This window comes from Ambystoma mexicanum, chromosome 3q, assembly GCF_040938575.1.
Source record: "Ambystoma mexicanum isolate Mex_15411 chromosome 3q, UKY_AmexF1_1, whole genome shotgun sequence".
Taxonomy (NCBI): domain Eukaryota; kingdom Metazoa; phylum Chordata; class Amphibia; order Caudata; family Ambystomatidae; genus Ambystoma; species Ambystoma mexicanum.
Genome location: NC_090926.1, coordinates 703,346,990 through 703,353,861, shown reverse-complemented (window position 1 = coordinate 703,353,861; position 6,872 = coordinate 703,346,990). Strand labels below are relative to the sequence as shown.

At 40.4% G+C, this 6,872-nt stretch overlaps 1 pseudogene; it reads left to right on the top strand.

Moving 5' to 3' along the window:
* The first annotated feature begins 4,730 nt into the window (after positions 1–4,730).
* On the top strand, positions 4,731–5,365 carry LOC138448006 (uncharacterized; annotated as a pseudogene).
* The last annotated feature ends 1,507 nt before the right edge of the window (positions 5,366–6,872 follow it).

The window sequence follows — 6,872 nt, the reverse complement described above, 5'->3', positions numbered from 1 at the left end:
ACGTGTGAGCCAGTGAGAAAATTCTATCAAAATAAAATTACACCGATTTTGATTTATGGGGCAGAGAACATGATTGGCTGTGACCACAAGATATGGTCTAGGTGCGAAGGTTTTTTCTGGAAGAAAGTCCTTGAAATACCACAAAGTACACCGACTGCTTGTGTTCTATATGAAGTGGGAATTTCCACCTTGAACGTAAGGATTACATGGAACAAGCTATTGCTCTTTAGGAAAACGCGCGATGAAGCGAATTTACCACCGTTCAAAATCCTGTTGGGAAACGAAACAGGTGAAAAAAAGTCAGCCCTAAGAGACTGGAAATATCAATGTCATGAGATCCTCAAACAGTTAGGGACGGATGAGTTAACACTATGGAATAATCCAGATTTTGTAAAAAGAAAATTGCTGGACCTCGACTGGATCGTAATTGGGGAGAGAAGAGCCAGCCAAAAATCCATGATAAATCAACCAAAAGAAGCAAAAAAACGGAATACACTTCAGAAATATCTGGCTCTGTCTCCGTGCAAGCACCTCAGAAGATACTATTTGATGTTCCGTTTAAATATTCTAGAAACAAAAGAAATTCTGAGGAACAGGCGTGCAATTCCAAGGGGAAATACTCTATGCCGATTCTGTGGGGAGGAAGATGAAAACTTAAAACATCTTATTCTAAATTGTACTGAACTAAACGATCAACGTGATAGTTGCATGGGAAAGGTGATGACAAATTACCAGACGCTGTCTGAAGAGGAATGGTGGAGACAACTACACTTGACTGAAAGCAAGTCACTGTTGATTGCAGTAATGCGATTTTTAGAGCTTCTGCAGAATCGTTTAAAAACGAGTCCAGTGGTTGCCTAGACAGTGTCCCACACAGCTACAAGTCAGGAGACCAACCATTCTGAAAAGACTGATAAGAAAGAATAATTGTTAGGGCGAAGTCAGAAGAAATGATGGTAGAACAATCCTTAAGAAGTAGATTAAATAAGATGTTATAGTGAAGAATACTTAAGGATGATAGATGGAATGTTGTACATGTGTCAAAGACAAAGTTTTTCAAAAGTTTGTATAAACTAAATGAAAATAAATTAAAAAAAAAAATTGGTTTAAAACAGGCACACCTTTTAATGTTTTCAAAAACACTATTAGAAGAAAATATCCTCTCTTGGTTTTGTGCGTGTTGATTTTATTGAAAGGTAAATGCCATTCGTCCTGTGCAATTTGGGTGGTTATAAAAAGCCAATTTAATGAAATATATGTTATGTTATGTTACTTGGCATTTGTATAGCGCGTTATGTATCATTGGTATGATCTCAAAGCGCTGGTAGGTTGAATGCCCTCTGGAACCATGGTTCAAGTCAGTAGAGAAAGAGAGTGTTGTGTGGTGCGTAGGTGCACTGGATATGTGTGCAGCTGGTGTAGTGTGCTTATTTAACCTTGGTATGCTAACTTCTGGTAACGTCACATCCCATTGCATTTGTTGATGAGTCCCCTCACTTTTTATTTTTAGGACTTGACCCCTGCTGAGTAGGGTTTATTCACTCAGCTTGGAGGAGAGCTGCTGGGCATGGACAGCCTGCCCTTCCTTGACCTGCTGTCCCGAGACTAGTCTTTGTCAGTCAGAAATTGCGTGAAATCGTGAACGTAGCAGAAGGCCCAGCTGCAACCAGCACCAGTGAGCCAGAGCCTGCTGACTTTGCCACTGGGGCACTGTGACCGGTCTGTGCAGCCCGAGGGTGCCGAGTGCTTCTGCTTCTCTGCCAATCAATAAGGTAAGTTTGTGTGTTGCTGGCATGTATGCTATAGTATGGCTTGAATAACTTCTAGGCTCTTCGAATTTTGGCAGATAAGCCACAGTGAGATAAAATCATGTGCCCAGGATCACACACTTTGTGGTGAAGCTGGCATTTGAGACCAGTCTGTAACTCAGGTAAGCAAATATGGTCTCATGTCTAATTATTAGAAATGTGAGCTTAGGATTGGCTTTTAAGAATACTCAGTTGTATAGAAATTACTTAAGAAGTGCAACACAACAAATCCATGCATTAAATATTGAAATGTGTTAAGCAAAAAGAGTGTGCTCACGTTCCTCTTGAGTAGAAGCCTAAGAAGCCTGAGCCTATTGGGACACTTAGAAATGATGGGACCCCAGGATAGAAAAGCCAGGTTCTTCATATCAAAGTATTTCTTTCAGTCAGTCCTGTTTTTGGAGAGTGGGTAGGGGATGTTCACTTTCCTGCCCCTACTGAATTTCAGGGACAGACAGTCAGTGTGACCCATTCTCTGTAGTAATGTTGGGACATGTATATTGAATGTGGTAAAGAAGGCTGGCCCGGCCTGTGCTCATTTGAGTTGTTTCTACCATTTAATTGGCACATCACTTACTAAGCCATTAGCCAAGAATTCACAATCTCAGTTTCACCAATGACAGACTACTGCAATGTTTGCTGGCTGGGTAGGGAACCTTTCATTATGCCTAGCTGAGTACTGTTTTGTTTATGAATCCATATTTATCAAGACACTGAAAACTTCAAATAATTGTGTCTTGTTTAATTTAAGGAGAGTATAGAAGATGCCTCCAAAGAAACTTTCATGAGCTCAGAATCGGAAGCGACATGCTCAATTTGAATCTGATTTGCAGAAATCTGAAAAAATGATGAAAACATTTTTGGGTCAGTCAGAGGACAATACTGTCAATACAGTGCAAATAGTGAGAGGTGCGCAGCCTGGAAATGATGCAGAATCATCAGATTTACCATGCAGCTTGAGTCAGAATAACGAGGACAATACAGTGCAAATAGTGACCAGTGCACAGCCTGGAAATGATGCAAAATCATCAGATTTACCATGCAGCTTGAGTCACAATAACGAGGACAATACAGTGCAAATAGTGAGCGGTGCGCAGTCTGGAAATAATGCAGAATCATCAGATTTACCATGCAGCTTGAGCCAGAATAATGAGGACAATACAGTGCAATTAGTGAGCGGTGCGCAGCCTGGACAGGATGCAGAATCATCAGATTTACCATGCAGCTTGAGTCAGAATAATGAGGTATGTGGCTCACCTGAAAGGAAGTGAAAATGCAGAAGAAGAATCTATGCCATATGAAAATGAAAGGGACTCTGAAAAAGAGCCCAACTCACACGGCAAGGAACCAGCAGTAAAGCAAATTATACATCAAGCTTTGATATATCAGATCCTGCTTTGTGGCCAGAGGTCCTACGTTCTGCTGATATAGACCGGATCATTTTGAATGGACCAAGTAAAGTCAAAGCCATGAGATTCCCAGTGAATAAACAGAAGCAACGCTTCTCGTTATTACACTGTCAAAGAGTGCATGACAGTGGTGAGATGATACATGGACCTTGGCTCATTTACTCAAAATCAGTTGATAAAGTATTCTGCTTTTGTTGTAAAATATTTGATAGGGCTGCAAAATCAATGCTTGCACTTTCTGGTTACAACTGTTGGCATAACATTGCTGATGCTCTAAAGAATCATGAAGTGTCAAATGCTCATTTTATCGCATACTCAAAATGGACAGAAGCAGGGTATAGACTCAGACAGAACAAGTGCATAGATTCAGAAAACCAGCGGATAATTGATTCAGAAATCGCTCATTGGAGTAATGTGCTTCAACGTTTAATCTCTATTACTCTCTTCCTCACAGAGAATAACTTAGCTTTCCGGGGCTCATCAGATAAGTTGTTCACTGATCACAATGGCAATTTCCTAGGTTTGGTATAGCTCCTTTGGAAATATGATGATGTCATGCGTAAGCATTTAAAACGAGTAGTTCGTAAAGAAGTCAAAGATCATTAAAGCAGCAAAAGAATTCAAAATTAATTGCTCGACATTATGGCAAGTAAGGTGCTTGAGAACATATTGATGCGACTCGGCAAAGCAAAATTCTACTCAGTTATCATGGACTGCACTTCTGACTTTAGTCACATAGAACAGATGTCACTGACGGTGAGATTTGTTGATGACAGTGAAGGACAAATCAAAGTAAAGGAACACTTTGTCTGCTTTAAGCCTGTGGACGACTCTACTGGAAAAGGCTTAACTGAACTGTTTATAATTATCCTGAATGAAAATAAAATAATGCTTGAACACTGCCGTGGTCAAGGAAGTGACAATGGCGAAAACATGAAAGGCAAGAACAGTGGGGTTCAGGCTAGAATTCTTGCTCTTAATGCAAGAGCATTTTTTGTGCCTTTTGGCTGCCATTCCCTAAATCTAGTTGTATCTGATGCAGCATTGTCATCTTTGGATTCAGTAACTCTCTTTGGATTACTACAAAGAATATACACTCTTGTTTTCTGCATCTACTATTAGCTGGAAAGTCCTCACAAATACTGTTAGAAATCTCACTGTAAAGCCGCTAACTGACACCCGTTGGGAGAGTCGCATTGACAGCGTGAAAGCAGTAAGGTTCCAAGTGACTGACATCTATGACGCACTAATGGAATTAGCACAGTTAAGAAAAGCTGATGCTGGAGTCAGGCATGAGGCCCAAAGTCTGGCTAACCAGATAACTGACTTTAAATTTCTAGTTTCTCGTGTAGTTTGGCACGATATCTTGTTTCAGATTAAGATTGTGAGCAAGACATTACAAAATAAGTCAGTGGGCATTGTGACTGCTACTTCTTTGATGAAAGGATGCATTCAGTTCTTTGTAGCCTACAGAGACAATGGATTTGAAAATGCCATCATTGCTGCCAAATAAATGGCAGCTGACCTAGGAGTTGAGCCTGCCTTCAATGAGATCCATATTCGTCAAAGAAAGAGGCAGTTTGATTATGAGGGCAGAGATGATTTAACACAGACCCAAAGCCCAGAAGAAAAGTTCAAGAGGGAGTTTTTTATGTGCTTGTTGACACAGCCCATGGTTCAATTGAAGAAAGGTTTGGACAAATGAAGGATCATAAACAATGCTGGGGCTTTCTGTATGACCTTGGCAAGCTTCCTATGGACAAAAAAACACTATTGGAGCATTGTACAAACCTGCACCAGACACTAAAACATGGTGAATCTTCTGACATCAATGGCAAGGACATCCATGTTGAATTGGAAAATATACACTGCATGTTATCAAGAGGGACAGTTACACAACTACCAGTTCTCCAGTATATTCATGATGCTAACCTGAAGAACATTTTCCCAAATGTCTGGATATCATTGAAGATTCTGCTCACTCTGCCTGTCACAGTTGCAAGTGGTGAGCGCAGCTTCTCCAAATTGAAGCTCACTAAACCGCACCTTCGATCAACAACGGCCAATGAAAGACTGACATTGCTTGCTATTTTATCAATCGAAAATGACATTGGCCAGTCCCTGGATCTATCCGACGCTGTGCTTTAATTCGCAAGGGCAAAGTCAAGAAAAGTTACTTTTTGAACACTTAATACAGGTAACATTCTAAGACTGTCACCTAGTGTCTAGTGTATGCATTTTCTATTGCATTTGTATTTCTATCTGGTTCTTAATGAAGTACCCTATTTACAACACTTGTAACGCATTTTTGGTTGTCATTTTTTAGGGGTCGGGGTGGGGGGGCGCCATAGATGCTTTCCGCCTGGGGTGCAATCTGGTGTAAGACCGGCCCTGCTTTTGAGCACTCATTTTTTTCTGTCGGAACTCATCGGTTTTCTGACTATCAAGGAAGGATATTTTAACAACTAATCCTACCTCTTTATCAGGTGTTTTATCATAGCATATGATGACCTTTTTAAATCGGTTTCTCTGTTCTTTCAGATTGTCTTGTTTAATTCCTCCTTTCTGTCTTTCATCTGCACACACCTCAATGGTTTGATTCAACTCTAAAATGAACCACACTATTTTTTTTTGTTTAGGTGCGTACTACTTATTTCCCTTTCATTGGTGGGTATTTTCATGTTTGCACCAGCAAAAATTCAGGACCGTTACACAAAACTGGTTCATGGGATTCTCTACTTTTATCCTTGTAAGGGCTATTACATAGTCACTTGTTGTCAGAACGCACAAGATCACTCCACTGACATTCTGCACCCTACTGTTTTTGGACTGCTCAGACAACATCTTAACCGGGCCTCAAGGCATTGAAATCTGTCCATATCCCTGGATTTTTCTCTTTGCGGCCTTGGCCGGTACTGGTTAAATTCACCCTGGTTGGATCTCTTTTGGTATCTCTCAGGAGATTGATTCCTATTTGAGTTATTTCTGAACTCTTGGTTCATAGGAGGTGGATAAAGCGGTGTGACCATCCTTTAGCTGTGATCGACCAGTGGTGGTGACTGATTATAATGGACATAGTTCATGTTTTGTCTTTCATTTGATGGGAACTGTCCCCTATGCTGATTTCCATTTTCAATCAATCTATCCAAATAATGTGGTCTGTCTTTATTCTCATACACTATAGTGTCGGGGTCAAATCTGCTCTGTGTCCCCGGTGTCTGGCATGGTCCATTGTTTCTTTGATTTTGGTTTTGATTGTTATTCATGACTGACATATCAGTCCGTTATCCCACTCTAGGTCTGTCACCCAAATATCTAGGACTAATCTACTTTTCTCTATTGCTCAGGTCATGTGATTGGAACATTTGGGGTGGCGTCCTCTGTGGTGGTGCGCCCTTTTGATCATGTGACATACCTCTCCTTGTCTGATTTTGGGCTGATTCAAGTGGCATTTTGGCAGACTTTATCTTCATTACCTTTGGGGTGGAATTTTTAGATTTTGATTTTAACTCTCTATTACTATAGATGACCTCATATAATTTAGTCCCCTGTTCACAAATCCACTCTAGAGACTTTTCTCGATCAAACTTGCGAATAAACTATGATATGTTGTCTTTTTGAAGACCATAAAAGTATGCAGTCTTTAATTATACAG